The sequence below is a fragment of the Miscanthus floridulus genome, chromosome 13 (assembly GCF_019320115.1).
Source record: "Miscanthus floridulus cultivar M001 chromosome 13, ASM1932011v1, whole genome shotgun sequence".
Taxonomy (NCBI): Eukaryota; Viridiplantae; Streptophyta; class Magnoliopsida; order Poales; family Poaceae; genus Miscanthus; species Miscanthus floridulus.
In genome coordinates, this window is record NC_089592.1 from 55829429 (window position 1) to 55845849 (window position 16421).

At 43.8% G+C, this 16421-nt stretch overlaps 1 pseudogene; it reads right to left on the reverse strand.

Moving 5' to 3' along the window:
- Positions 1 to 409: 409 nt before the first annotated feature.
- LOC136501931 (cell division control protein 48 homolog D-like) lies at positions 410 to 2799 on the reverse strand (annotated as a pseudogene).
- Positions 2800 to 16421: the final 13622 nt, after the last annotated feature.

Below are 16421 nucleotides of genomic sequence, written 5' to 3' on the forward strand. Positions count from 1 at the left end.
CATAAATAAAAAATTAAAAGAATAAACAAATCCTAGGGTTGGATGGTCTCGGGTTATACACAAGTCATTTATTAGGCCTATAGTATTTTTTCTTGTTTTGTTTTGTCTAGACTACTCCCACCAGTCTCAAAGTAAATTATTTTTTAAAAGGTAAATAGATTTATAAGAAAAGGCATTAAATATTTAGGATACAGATAATGGTATTTTTTAATGAAGTTGCTTAAACTTCAAAGGGCTTGGCGCCTTGGCGGAGACAATCAGACAAAGCTCAAACACATCACGAATATGAAACAATTAAAAGTTTTACATAATTATAAACCATAAACAATATCTAGCTTTATTTAAGGCCTAAAAGCTGCTCCAAACTGATTAGTACAGCATGCTGTCGTCGTCGTCTGCTCCAAACTGATTAGTACAGCAAGCTGTCGTCGTCGTCGTCCTCTATCTCCGTGATCGTCAGCGGCTCCTTCCCCATCGGGGTAGCAATGTTGGGCTCGTCCTCGAAGCCAGCTCCCCCCTTGAGCCGCTGCGCCAAGAAGTCGTACTTCATCACGTCCAGGTCGCTGACGCTCCGCCTGGCGTGCTTCAGGGCTTCCGTGAAGTGCCCTATTCCGATCTCCGCGCCGCGCATGGCCGCGGCCTTGCCCACCTTCAGGCTCCGCTGGATCACGTCGCGCACCGCCAGCTTGCACGCGCGCTGGCAAATCTCCGTGATGTCGGCGCCGCTGAACCCGGCCGTGAGGCGCGCAAGGGCCGGCAGGTGGACGCGGCGGGAAACGGGGGACCGCCGCAGGCACGACTTGAAGATCTGCAGCCGCGAGGGCTCGTCGGGCAGCGGGATGTAGATGAGCTGGTCCAGCCGCCCCGGCCGGAGCATGGCCGGGTCGATGATGTCAGGGCCGGTTGGTGGCGCCGATCACGAACACCGTCTTCTTCGCGTTGATGCCATCCATCTCCGTCAGCAGCTGGTTCAGCACGCGGTCGGGTGTGCCGCCCGCGTCGCCCACGCTGTTGCCGCGCCTCACGGCGATCGAGTCCAGCTCGTCGAAGAAGAGGATGCACGGCGCCGCCGACCGCGCCTTGTCGAACAGGTCGCGGACGTTGGACTCGCTCTCGCCGTACCACATGGTCAGCAGCTCGGGGCCCTTGACGCTGATGAAGTTGGCCTTGCACTCCTTGGCGATGGCCTTGGCCAGCATCGTCTTGCCGCAGCCCGGGGGGCCGTAGAAGAGCACGCCGCGCGACGGCGACATGCCAAACATCTCGAACATCTCCGGGTGCTCCACCGGGTACTGCACCGTCTCCTGGAGCTCCAGCTTGACGTCCTCCAGGCCGCCGATGTCGTCCCACGAGACCTTGGGCACCTCCACCAGCCCCCTCTCGCGCAGAGCCGAGGGCTTGGTCACCTCCTTCGCGTGCTTGAGGTGCTCGTTGCAGACGCGCTAGCGAGTTCAGCACGTCCACGTCGATAGTCTCTTCCTCCACGTCGATGACGTCCATCTTCTCGCGGATCAACTGCAGGGCCGCCTCGGAGCAGAGCGCCGCGAGGTCGGCCCCGACAAAGCCGTGGGTGTCCTTGCCGATGCGCTCGAGGTCGACGTCCTCGGCGAGCGGCATGTCCTTGCTGTGGATGCGGAGGATCTCGAGGCGGCCGACCTCGTCGGGCACGCCGATGTCAAGCTCCCTGTCGAAGCGGCCGAAGCGCCGGAGCGCTGGGTCCAAGCTGTTGGGACGGTTGGTGGCGCCGATGACCACGACCTGCGCGCGCGGCCGGAGCCCGTCCATGAGCGTGAGCAGCTGCGAGACCACGCGGCGCTCCACCTCGCCGTGCGTCTTGTCCCGGTTGGGGGCGATGGCGTCTATCTCGTCCATGAAGATGATGGAAGGCGCGGCACTCTTCCGCGTTCTCGAAAACCTTGCGCAGGTTGGCCTCGCTCTGGCCGGCCACCATGGACATGATCTCCGGGCCGTTGACGACCACGAAGTGGGCGCCGGACTCCGACGCGATGGCGCGCGCCAGGAGCGTCTTGCCGGTTCCGGGCGGGCCGTAGAGCAGGATCCCCTTGGGCGGCTTGACGCCGAGCGTCTGGAACAGCTTGGGGTGGCGCAGCGGCAGCTCGACCAGCTCGCGGATCTGGGCCAGCTGCTTGCGGACGCCGCCCACGTCGTCGTAGCCAGGGCCGTCGAGCCGCTCCTCGTCCTCCCGCTTGACCGGCTGGTCGCTGCAGAAGATGGCCGTGTCCGGGCGGACGAGGACGCGGTCGGCGGGTTCCGTGTCGACGACCTTGAACTCGACGGCGTGCATGTTGCCGCGCACGATGAAGCGGTTGCCCTTGCACACCGGCCGCAGCGCGTTCGTTGCCGAAGTAGGGCTTCAGGTACGCGTCGAAGAGGTCGCCGGAGATGCCGTTGATGGTGTCCTCGAACGGCGCGATCTGGACGCGCGTGCCGGTCGGGACCTCGTCGAGACGCTTGACGGTGACGATGTCTCCGAGGTGGACGCGGATGTTGCTGCGCACGACGCGGTTGAGGCGCACCCTGCCGTCGGGACAGGAGGCAGTCGAAGACGGCGTAGCAGACGGTGTCCTTGCGGCGCTTGCCGCGGAGCAGCACGAGGTCGCCCGTGAAGATCTCGAGCTGGAACGCGGTGGCAGGGCTGAGCGCCACCATGGAGTTGTCGATGGTCACCTCCCCCTCGCCGTCGTCCGCCAGGAGGCGGTTCGGCGCCTTCTTGCTCTCTAGGATCGCCGTGCTAAAATCTTTCTTGCCGTCGGCGTCCATCTTGCTGCTGCTCGACATGGTATGTAGATCGATCTAGTTTCGGCGACGAGGCAGAAAGCAAGAAATTATCAATCAATCTATTTATATATAGTAGCCCCGAGATCGGTTTCTCTGCCTCCACGGCTAGGGTTTATTAGGCAACGAAGAGGGGTTGGCTGCGGCGTCTCACATATATATTAGCCGCTCGGGGCGCGACATGCCGTCGATAGCTTCAATTTGGAGCGGACTCTGCTATCCTGCTGCATGTTTCAGGTTTCCGAGGTCGGTATATGACCGTATGAGGTCGCGGTTACAACTCCAACTTGTTAAGGACTCCTCCGGCAATTTGGACGTGATTTTTGTTTTCCGAATCTCATTTTCATAGCGTGGCCGCTGTGGCTGGTTGCCTGCCATGCGCCATCGTCGTCCTCAAACCTCGTGCACTACTAATTTCTTTGCCGTGTGTTTGGATTGAGGGATGGTGAACGACGGGACGGGACACGGTCCTTGTCTCCTTGAAAACGTGTTTGGTTGGGATTGGGAGTCGATGGGACGGGACTATCCTCTTACGGGAAATATTCGCCTGAGATGCAGGGTGAGCCTGTCCCTCTGAGCGGACAGACACAGTCCTTCGTCTAGCGACGGATGCAGGATAGAAATAAACGGGGCTAAATAATGAAGATTTAAGGTTAGAGCTAGAAATTAATGGTGATTTAAGACTAAGTAACCATAGTTTAACGAAGAAATCGGGCTCACCAGAGTGGACTGTAGCCCCGACAGGCCCCCCTTTGGATCCGCCCCTGCCTCCATCTTCTTCGGTGCGTCTAAAGACGTGAGCCACGGCCATGCAACGCGGGAAAGACTTAGTGATAGCGAGTTTCAGCCCGAATGTGCCACATGCACGACGCAAGCTCCAGCCGAGCCACACATGCACCCACGACGGCATGCTCTAGCCTGGCCGCGCCCACACCGGCGACGATGAGCTTCGGTTCGGCCGCACCCACGAGCTCTGCGCTAGCTACATCCGCGTTGCTGAGGTCCTTCCGCGGCCCCGCCCCGCACCAGCGAGCTCCTCCCACGACTCTCCACACCGGCAGGCTTTGTCCTGCCCATGCCCACATTGCGTCCGCAAACCAAACACACGCTTCCTGATTTAGTACATTTGGTTGCAAAAAGTACGTATACAAATGAGTATTGTCCATGGTGACCTTTCACCTTTCATCCTTTAATTTCAGCTCTGTTCTAATTGTGTAACTTCGACACTTATATGATCGGTGTTCATTTGATAAGGTTAGGGCCTGTTTTGTTTGAGTTATAGCTTTTTGGCTTTTAGTTTTAAAACTGGCTTTCTGTTTTTTAGCTTTTGGTTGTTGACTTTTGCTATTGGCTCTTATAATAAATTTTTAGCTTCTCAGCACGCAACAGGCTAGAAAAAAGCTTCTCAGAATGTGCTCTTCAGAGCTAAGCTGTCAGCAAAAAAGCTAACAATTGAGTTCAACTGTTGTTTTTATTTTTATTGCAATATGCTCTGCTTGAATGAGTTGCAGGTTATCATTTTGCAATTGACAAAGCAGGACTAAGAGGTCTTGGTTGCAGACTAAAAGACATAAGGAAAATTTATCTTATAAAACCATGTAAGGCCGGGAAACTATGGGCGTGTAGAGATCATTGAGACAAATTTGTTTTCGTACAGAGATCCTTTATCACCAATTTTATTTAACATTGTCAAAGACATGCTTGCTATACTTATGAATAGAGTAAAAGAGGAGAGCTAGTTTAATGGCATTATACCCAATCTAATGGATGGTTGAAAGCCCTAGTTTGGTTTTGGATAATTGATGAAACCTAGAGACTAATCCATGTGCTAAGTGTGTAGACATGAAATGATGGTCCCATGCCAAGTGGTGGAGCAAGAGGATGATCATGGTGGAAGATGATGACCAAAAAGGTGATCAAGTGCTCAACTTGGAAATGAAGAGAAAAGCAAAAACCCTATGAAGATCAAGGCAAATGTATTGCTTAGGGTTTGGTTTTGGTGATCAAGACACTACAGAGAGAAGACACTACAGAGAGTGTGATCACGTTTATGATCAATAGCCGTACTACAAAGAGGGAAAATCTTTGACTAAACGGTTTATCGAGTGCCACTAGGTGACATGATTCTTGCATATGCATTTAGGAACCTAGTGTGCTAACTTGGGGATCGTTGTGGCTGCGGATTTCTTGTTTCTCTTGGTGGTTGCCTGCCACCTAGATGGCTTGGAGCAGCGAAGGAGCTTCGGCACGTGTTGGTGATTGTTCGTGGGCGGCTCCGGTGATTATGAGGGGTCTTTCACCTTCCCCGGTGAAGAGCCGCAAGGTAGGTCTAGTAAATTGCTCGTGTCATTGAGTTACTTCACTTGTGGGTATGTTCTTGCGGTATTCAATTGTGTGGATGAGGTTCGTGCAACACCTCTTAGCCACTGAACCACCAAGTGTTGGTTGACACAACGGGGACTAGCGTGCCGGCAAGCACGTGAACCTCTGGAGAAAAATCTTGTGTCTCTTGTGTGATTGGATTTCTCCCCTCCTTTATATTGTTGCAAACTAGTTGCCAAGCTCTTTAGTGTAGCTAGTCTTTGAGAAGCTTGTTAGTTTGGTTAGTGTGGCTCTTTAGTTTGTCTTTGAGAGCACACTAGCTTAGTGAGTAGTGACTTAGCTCTTGTGTGTACCTAGTGATCATAGCAACTAGAATTATTGGGATAGGTGGCTTGCAACCCATGTAGAGCTAGAGCAAAATTACTATTACGCCATTTGTTGTACTAATCAATTGCTCTAGTGCATTGTAGAATTTTTAAATAGGCTATCCACCCCCCTCTAGCCATATTAGGGCCTTTCAAGTAGTATCAGAGCCAGTGGTCACCGTTTGATTGAAGGCTTAACAACCTCGGTGTCAAAAGATGGCTCAAATTGTGTTCAACCATGTGGGGGGCAAACCACTTGTTCTTTGATAGTACATGCTATGACTATTGAAAGAGAAAGATGAAGATGTACCTTGGTTCAATCAATGACCAAATGTGGGATGTGACCGAGAGTGACTTTGTGGATTCTTGATCCGAACAATCTCACCAACAATGACAAGGCCAACAAGCAATGCAATATAATAGCTCTCAACACCATCTATAATTCCATTGACTCCAAGGTGTTTGAGCAAATCAAGGATTGTGAGAGAGCTAGTGAGGTGTGAAAAAGATTGGAAGAAACATATGAGGGCACACCAGCAGGTGAAGAGTGCCAAGCTATACATCCTCAAGGACAAGTTGACAAGCTTTAAGATGAAGGATGATGAGAGCATTCTAGAGATGTTCCATAGGCTCCAAGTGATTGTGAATGACTTGAAGGCATTGGAAGATAAGATCAATGATGATGATGTCTCTCATCGGTTCTTGATGTGCTTACCTTCAAGATTTGAGATATTGAGATTGATCATCATTAGAGGAGGATTGAAGCAACTTACTAGGTGATGTCATGACACAAGAGACATACCGTGTGGAAAGGAAGGGGGTTGACAAGGATGAGAAGAAGGAAGATGAAGGCAAGAAGAAGAAGAGTGTAGCATTCAAGGCTAGCTCATCATCCAAGAACAAGGACAACTCCAAGAGAGTATCAAGTGATAATGAAGATGCTAGTGACATTGATGATGAAGTTATAGGTCTCTTTTGTGCACAAGATGAGCAAATTCAGGAAGAAGAAGGGCTATGGTGCAAGAAAGAGAAGAGATCACAACAAGAAGTATGTGAGGAGATGCTACAAGTGCAAGAGCCTATATCTCATTGTAGCAGATTGTCCCTACAATAGTGATAATGATGAGGATGACAAAAAGAAGCACAAGAAGGAAAAAAAGAAAAGAAGGAAAAGAAGGAAAAGAAAATGACCTTTCAAAAGAAGAAGGGTGGAGGCTATGTGGTGACATAAGATAGTGATGGCTCTTCAGATAGTGATGACTCTAGTGATGATGACAAGAAGTCAATCAAGAAGGCACTAGCAAGCATCGCCATCAACAACAAGCCTTCCATCTTCGACACTGCATCGATATGCCTCATGGTAAAGCCTACCAAGGTAAAATATGATATGAGTGATGATGATTGTAAAAGTGATGATTGTAGGAGTGATAATGATGAGGAGTACACCAAGGAAGAGCTCTTGGATATGTGTGAGCAAGTGCACACTTGCTTTGAGATGAAGAAAAAGGAGTGCAAAGAATTACACAAGAAGATCAAATCTCTTTAGCAATCCTTTGATGAGCTCAATGCTACTCATGAGAGTTTAAAGGAAGACCATGAGGAGCTTAGGCAAAGCTCACTCTAAGCTTGAAAAGGCTCACTCCTCTTTCCTCGAGCAAGTCAAGAAGGAGGAAGCCAAGAAGGAGCAAGTGATAGTGTTATGTGTTGTGGGACTAACATGTGATATTCTTTATGAATCTTTTTATAAGCCCATTGTTGTTGCTCTCACTAACCCCTCTTGTAGCACTACCACTTCTACTTCACCTTTGAGTGATGGTTTCACTTGTGATGCCTCACTAATGGTGGAAAATGAAACCCTCAAGAAGGAGGTGAATGAGCTCACTCATGCCTTAGGCAATGCCTATGGTGGAGATGCCTGCTTGCTAAAATGCTTGGGTAGCCAAAGGTTTTCTCTCAATAAAAAGGGATTAGGCTATACCCCCAAGAAAGGCAAGGCGGCCTTTGTCACTCCCAAAGCTAGCTTTGTGAAGGGCAATGGTCGGTTTTGCAATAGATGCAAGCAAGTTAGGCATATAAAGCAATATTGCAAGACTAACAAGAACAAGCAAACTAATGTATCCTTAATTAGATTTGATTCTTGTTACATGCTTGTTAAGGGTGTCATTGTTGTGAAGGCTAAGTTCATTGGTACACCAATTGTGAGCCCAAATAAGAAGGTCATTTGGGTACCAAAGACATTGGTAACTAACCTTCAAGGACCCAAGCAAGTTTGGATACCTAAATAGAATTAGTCTTCTTTTATAGGTCATTTATAAAGCCAGAGGAAGGCATTGGATGCTTGATAGTGGGCGCACACAACACATGACCGGTGATTCAAGAATGTTCAATTCAATCAATGAAAATAATAGCAATGGGGTTGATAGTATCACTTTTGGTGACAATGGTAAAGGCAAGGTCAAAGGGCTTGGTAAGATTACAATATCCAATGACTTGAGCATTTTTAATGTGCTACTAGTAGAGAGTTTGAACTTCAACCTATTATCGATAGCTCAATTGTGTGATCTTGGTTTCAAGTGCATATTTAGTGTGGATAATGTAGAGATCATAAGTGTAGATGGCTCTGACTTGATATTTAAAGGATTTAGATATGAGAATCTATACTTGGTTGATTTCAACTGCTAGAGAAGCTCAATTTTCAACATATTTGCTCACTAAGTCTAGCATGGGTTGGTTATGGCATAGAAGGCTTGGTCATGTTAGAATGAAACAATTAAACAAGTTGATTAAGTATGATCTAGTTAGAGGCTTGAAAGATGTCACATTTGAGAAGGATAAGCTTTGTAGTGCATGTCAAGCCGGAAAGCAAGTTGGTAACACACATCCTAAGAAGAGCATGATGAGTACATCTAAGGCATTTGAGTTGTTGCACATGGACTTATTTGGACCAACCACTTACACTAGCATTGGTGGAAACAAATATTGATTTATGATTGTAGATGATTTCACTAGATATACATGGGTATTTTTTCTTATTGACAAAAGTGATGTATTTGCAACCTTCAAAACATTTATCAAGAGAATACACAATGAATTTGAAACAACTATCAAGAAAGTGAGAAAGTGACAATAGGAAGTGAATTCAAGAATACAAGAGTTGATGATTTATATGATTGGTTTGTGATTAGACATCAATTCTCGGCCAAGTACACTCTACAATCAAATGGCCTAGTTGAGAGAAAAAATAGAACGTTGATTGACATAGGCAAGATCAATATTGAGTGAGTACAATGTGAGTCATTTATTTTGGGTTAAAGCAATCAATACGGACTTGCTACTATAGCAACCGACTCTATTGCCATCCATTGAAGGAGAAGACACCTTATGAGCTCTTGAATGATAGAAAGCCCAATATTACATATTTTTGGGTTTTTGGTTGCAAATGCTACATGTTGAAGAAAGGCACAAGATTGAGTAAGTTTGAGAAGAAATGTGATGAAGGTTTCTTACTTGATTACTCAACTACTAGCAAGCCTTATAGAGTTTGGAATTTGGCTAGTTGTATTCTTGAGGAGGTACATGATGTTGAATTTGATGAAACCAAGGGTTCTCAAGAGGAAGATGAGAATCTAGATGATATGAGAGGCACTCAATTGGTCAATGCAATGAAGAACATAGACATTGGTGACATAAGGCCTAGAGAAATGATTGATGTTGAAGATGACAAGAATCAAGTGCTCTCTAACTCAAATGTGCAAGCTAGTGGATTCTCATGATCAAGGCCAAGCTAGTACAAGCGATGACAAAGTGCAAGATCAACAACAAGTGACTAGTTCATCATCTCAACCAAATGATCAATTAAATGCAAGCAATCAAATTCAAGTGCTCCAACCAACCAATGTTGCAAGATATCATCCATTAGATTATATAATTGGTGATATATCAAGAGGTGTACAAACAAGATCAAGATTGACATAATTTTGTGAACACTTCTCATTTGTGTCATCCATTGAACCTAAGAAGATAGATGAAGCCTTATTGGATGTTGATTGGATAAATGCTATGTATGAAGAGCTAAACAACTTCATAAGGAATCAAGTGTGGGAGTTAGTTGAGAGGTCTAAGAATCATAATATGATAGGGATCAAGTGGGTCTTTTGGAACAAGCAAGATCAAGATGGGATAGTAGTAAAGAACAAAGTAGGATTAGTGGCTCAAGGTTACACTCAAGTTGAAGGTCTTCACTTTAGAGAAACATATGCTCTGGTTGTAAGATTGGAAGCAATTAAGATCTTGTTAGTCTATGCTTGTGCCCACAACATCAAGTTGTACCAAATGGATGTGAAGAGTGTATTTCTCAATGGGTACATCAATGAGCTTATGTATGTTGAGCAAACTTTCGGTTTTAAAAATGAGAAGAAACCCAACCATATCTACAAGTTGAGAAAGACTTTGTATGAATTGAAGTAAGCACTAAGAGCATGGTATGATAGATAGGTAGATCCAGATTGTGCAAAAGACATTCCTCTAAGAGGAAGGGCAGTCGATGGCACCAAATCAGGTTGCTGGAGAGATTTGTCGTTCTTCACCCGAAACAATTTCACCGTCTCAGACCGTGAGGAGGTCATCACGTAAGCTGCGTGCAGCAATACGTAGTTTGGCTATGCTTTTCTCTTTTTGAAACAAAACTCTGCTTAGCTTAGCAATGCATATGCAGTTAACTATGTTGGTAATAGAGTTCTGTCTTCTGTGGTGACTGAACTTACAAGAACAGCAGCTTCTGTGTGTCCATAAGTTGACTGATGATTACTGAAATGAAACTGAATGATGCAGCGCTTGATGCTGCCTATGGATGATCTGTTTGTTTCAAACTTATTACAGCTAGCTGCTGCCTATAGGTGATCTGTTTGTTTCAAACTTCTTAGAGCAATTACACAAAGTAGAGTTTAGAACACATAGCCTGCTTTCCAAAAAAATTTCAAGAATTGTTATCTTGCTGGACTGTTGATAATTGTGTGGTTCTGTAGTAGTCTAGTACTGTGATGTTTGGTTGTTTACTCCATTGATTCTGCTTTGTTGATGCAAGCTATCACGATGTCATTTTACTGCTGCATAAGGTGGATAGTGCCTATATTTTTATTTTTGGAATCTCTATATTTATGTTGCTACATTTCTGAAGTAAAGAAAATGATGTGGCAGGGTATGAAGTTAACTAGAAGCTAAACTGGAGAACTGAACTAACCTTATGGTAAGTTACTACTCTGATCATCTCAGTGTTGTGTTATTTTGAAACAAGCTCCTGTTTTTCTAATATAAGCCCTTAATCGCATATGAAGAAATATGTTGACATGAGGTCGGCTACCTGCTTATCTTTAGCATTGGTAATGACAGGTTACTTTGAGGACTTTTGACCAGCTGACGTCCTCCTAAATCCTTCTAATTGTCTAGAATAAATGGCAGATTACTGGTGATTCATTAAATTGAATTTTTGTATTGTGTAGTAGTAGTAGTATAGTCTGCACTATAGCAACTGCATTGATCTATTAGCAGAGTAGTAGCAGTTATTGATTCACTCTTCTCATGTTGCAATATATATCATTGATTCACGTGATCTTGTGGTACTACAGGTTATTGGATGGTGGGGTGCTGCAGCATGTCATCACGTGATCCCAAAATAGAATAAGATAATCTTTTTGTAATTTCAGTTTTGATCGTTGTTGAAATCCAACAAGATATGTGAATTATGTATATTTAAACCTTTGATTTAATATATTGATCTCACCCTTTAGCAATGTTAAGTGGGCTGGGCTATGTGCTGGGCTAAATGAGAAGGAAGTGGGCTGGAAATAAAATTTGAGAAAGCTAAATGGGACAGAAAGCTACATGGGCTACAATGTACAAAGTGGGCTGCAATGTAAAAAAAGCAGGATAAACATTGTTTTGGGCCTGTTATAAGCCTGCCCAACCACATGGGCTTTAATAGGATGTATTTAAATTTTATTATATTTATGGATCTATCAACTCAGCACCACATCATTTGTCTACATGGCATGGTGCAAGGATTTATGACAAAAAACCAATGTCATATACTTGTGACATTTGATATACAGATGTCACATAATAAATTTGTGACGGTGGCTTTTTGACGTTTGGATTTTCGTCAACTAAATGTCACAAATCTTAAATTATGACTTAAATTTCATATATTATGACGTAATAGATTGTTAAAAAGCCACACATTTCTTGTAGTGAAGCTAGGCAATGACTTATTTGTGCTGCAAATCTATGCTGATGATATCATATTTGGATCAACCAATCAAGATTTTTGCGAGGAGTTTGGAAAGATAATGGCAAGTGAGTTTGAGATGTCCATGATTGGAGAGCTTAGTTGCTTTCTTAGTCTTCAAATAAAGCAAATGAATACTGGCACATTTGTGAGTCAAGGCAAGTACATAAAAGACATGCTCAAGAAGTTAGGAATGGATGAGGCTAAAGCTATTAGTACACTGTAGCATCCGGTTTTAAGAACAAAACCATATACACACCATATGTGAGTTCAAAAAGTAAAATCTCACATATAGCTACAAATAAGGGTAATATCAATAGACAATGCTTAAATACATAACATATTAGTGTAAAGAATATAACCTCATAGTATAGATAGCGGAAAGACAACTCCAATCTTCAGGCGAAGACTCCAATACCACATTGACAACTGACTGGTTGATCACAAGCCTAATTCCTCCAAACTAGCAATCTGGTACCCATCCGGGATTTTTCTCCAAATAATTAAAAAGTAAAGCAAGCGTAAGTACATGTCGTACTTAACAAATATAACATGAGGTTCATGAGGCTCAAAAGGCTGACACTGGTTTAACTGTAATTAGCTTTTAATGAGTCATATTTTAGCGATTGAGTAGCAACAAATTCATTCACAAGCCCATAAACACATGATCAGGTAAACAGGAACAATGAATAGCATAAACAATAGTCTTTAGTGAGCATCTTTATCATCAGTATCATCAGTGTTCATCATCTATTCCGTAAGGGTTCCAAGGCCGCCCATAACCGTGAGCATGACTGATATACCAGTTTTACACTCTGTAGAGGTTGTACACTTTCACTGTGAGTTGTGATTTACCCTTTCGTCCGAGGTGATCAGCCTCTTGACCCACTACCAAGGAAGGTCGGTAGGGTTCACTATGAAGCCTTTCAAAGGTTTGTCTAACAAGTTAGGGCCATTAGATTTACTCGGCAAACAGATATAGGAACTCCCCTGTCGAATGGCACAATTCCATCACGGCTATACACATAAGAGTAGAGGCTGTCCTATACCCGATTCAGCAAGCTATTCTTAATCCAATAAAGGTAACCACTAACAAGCTAGAAAATATCCTCATATTGAGCTAAAGCCAAAGCCATATAGCCATCACAGTTGTACTGTAAGTCCCGGATGATCACTTACAGATAAGTCCTTAGGGAGAGGAATCTAGAGCACCATAAAACAGCTCAATGCTCTAGCCCCCTTGTTTCATGTTGCTAAAAAGCATCTTTTAATGTTTATTGCATATTACATTAGTCAAGTTACAAGATCATAGTTGTAGTTGAGCAATAGCATCATACTACCCAATGCAATACCCCAAAGGTGTCAAGGTACAAGATTTCAAATATCTAGGATATCCTTATTGGCAGTCAAAGTAGACACATGCAGTATAAATTAAATGATTAAAGGTGAATACGACAACAAAGAAGATCCCATGCTATACTTGCCTTAAAACACCGATCCTTCGGTAAGCTTTAATCTTCAACATTCTTCTTCTTCTTCTTGATCACCACGTATATCTCACCGACTAGACGAAATCATAAAGCACCACACAAACATCCATGCAATCATACATGAAGCAAACAATAGATCTAAATTAGAATAGTACACCAATTATAAAATCGAGATGAAAAGTTTGTAAAATGAATCTACGTCTCGCTACGAACACACAGACGCGAAAAGCGCGCTAATCGGAGCTACGGTTGAAAAGATACAACTACCGAAAGATCTACTCATAAAACTATTAGTTTCATGTGTTTTAATTATATAAAAACATATATAAGATATTTCATAGAGATTATAATTTAAGTCAAATTTAGATTTGAATTATAAAACTAAAGTGAAACAAATCATATTTTATTTATAAAATCTAGTTGCATAATTATTATTCAAATTAGAGGTTAAACCATGAAATTCTAGTATTAGTGACATGATAAACATTGTCACTAATACGTAGATCTCGTCGCTATGAATCTAACGCAACTTGAATGGGTCCAAACGGAGCTAAAACGCAAAAGATATGAAATAAACAAGATTTCCTTTGATAAAATAATAGATTAAATCTAATCATGAATTTTAAAAGTTGAAAACACATCTAATAGTAGTATAAACATGTAGATTATGAAATTACGAACCTAACGCAAGTTGAACGGATTACATCGGAGTTAGAACGAAGAAACGGTGGGGATCCATTATTGATTGTAAGTGGTGTATTTCTATAGTATTGTTGGATTTGTTTTTCTATAAGAAAACGGCCATAAAACATATACGTCATGTCATGCGATGTCAAGAAGCTAATTGGAACAGCTAACTAGAGCAGGGCACGGAGCACGCACGGTGCACGGCATCAAGAGCTTAACCAAAATATAAAGGATATACGTGCCGGTCCTAGGATTTTAAGGGCCCTCCGACGATCTCGTCGTAACGGCCCTCTTGACCATGTATAAAATCTTATAATATATAGGCGCTAATTTTGCTTGCAAAACGAAAGCAAATTCAATAACATATTTTTAATTTAACATGTCTAATAATTATCGAGAAACAATATAGATTATGGAATATATTTATAGATGTATGATAATTATCTTCGTTTTTTTTTCACCCATGACAAATGTTTCTTAGGTAACATTATAAAATTCTAACATGTAAATTAGAAGAAAAATATAACTATATGGGTACAAAGTACTAGAAGTCTGAAATACTATACAAATAATTAATTTGGATTAAAAATAAAAATGAAAAAAAAATACCTTGGGCCTAAACAACTAATCGGTGATCGCAATTCATAAGAAGCAAAGAATCAAGATGTCATCGTCATGGAGCCCTGCCTGGTCGTCGTCCTCGTGCGCCGTGTCCGTGTCTCCGGTAGTCTAGCTCTTCGTGGCGGCGCGGCTCGCCAGCTCTGCGCGTGTAAGGCGCACGTCCCGAGCTCACGATAAAAGTGTGTTGTGTGCAGCGTGACTCCTCGCCTCCTCTCTACTGAGGGTTATGGGGAAAGAAATATCAATGTTGTCTTTTTGGACCGTCTAGCCAGTTCTATGTCTCTCTTCCTATTAGTTTGCTAATGTCTAATGGACTATAGGACTTGAGGGTTTGTATACCTGGGCTTGGGCCCCTCCTCCGCTTGGGTCCTCGGCCGTCGCACCTCGTGGCCTACCCTTAGGGCCGGCACTGGATATACATGCTTACATGGGGAACCTTCGCTTCCGGATAGAAGATTACGTTGCTAAGCTTAAATACTCGTCATCCTTGGCGCTTGCTAGCTTGCATTAATCTAGAAGAGACGGAGTAGAATTTTGAATAAAGAAATAGCTGACGCATGATTAAGTATATGTAGACAAGGCATGTAGATGTATATCATACATGCAAAAGCAGCATGCAGCAGAGTAGTCAATGCAGAGAGGAAGGCATGGAGATGCTCACCATCGAACACAGGCAGCATCGTTGATGGCCCTGCATGGCTGGACGTGAAGATCATGCAGGACGAGAAGAAGGCAGCAGCTGGAATTTCATGCACGCGGTCGTGCGCCTCCATTAGTGGTTCCGCAGCTGCCGGCGGCCAAGGTGACCGACTTAGCACTTGCAGATGGCAGCAGCCGAGTCTCTCCCATCAAAACAACGATGGCTTCAGAAGATGACGAGTCGACGAGCACCGGCGACCAGGAAGACGTGTACGTACGTCGCGGCAACGAAGCATGGAGGCAACAGAGACAATGCTATGTACGTCGGGTATGGCTTGCTTCCAAAACTGCACGTCGGTATTTATGGGAGGCAGGGAACTTGGAGCACAAGGCAAGCCGACGCGGCGGCGGGGGCAACGCGGACTCCTCGGCAGCGGCATCAGAGTCCGGGCGGTTCACGAGGTAGAAGACGCGGCTAACAAGCGGCCTAGTTCGTCAGCGACTCAGGAGGCAGGGTCAGGATGACAGAGAGACAGAGCACGGAGAGAGGGAACGCCGCTGTTGGGCCGGCGGTACGAGAGAGTGCAGCGCGGCCTCGGTTGTAGCAATCCGTGGCCAGAAGGCAAGGCTTGCTCATTTTTTTTCCAAATCGTTTTTTTCCTAATACTTTTTTCCAATTGGGTTTTGAATTCATTTGAACCTTGAATCAAAACTAAATTTAAATATTATTTCAAATATACTTTTCAATTCAAATAAAAATGAGAAATTTTGATAAGTTTTCAAAAATACATTTTTACAACTTTTTAAATCATTTTATTTTCTAATTTTCTTTTCTTTAATTCAAAGTCATTTTTAATTTATTTCCAAAAGCAATTTAAACCATTTTGAATCTTGATTCAAAATCACTCAACCAAATAGATCAAATGCACCGGCATGTATGCACAAACATGTTGCTAGCTTATGATGAATTATAATTTAATAAAAAATTGTATTTTCCTATATTTCATGTGCACAAAAATTGGCAAATAAATCATTTTGAACCTATTTTAAAAAGAGGTAAATTTTGGGGTGTTACATACACCAATGGGCACAAATAGAAGCTTGGATAGTGATGCTAGTGGCAACATGGTGGATCAAAAGATATATCGGTCTATGATTGGAAGCCTACTCTATGTGACCGCATCAAGGTCGGATGTGATATTTAGTGTGTGCATGTGT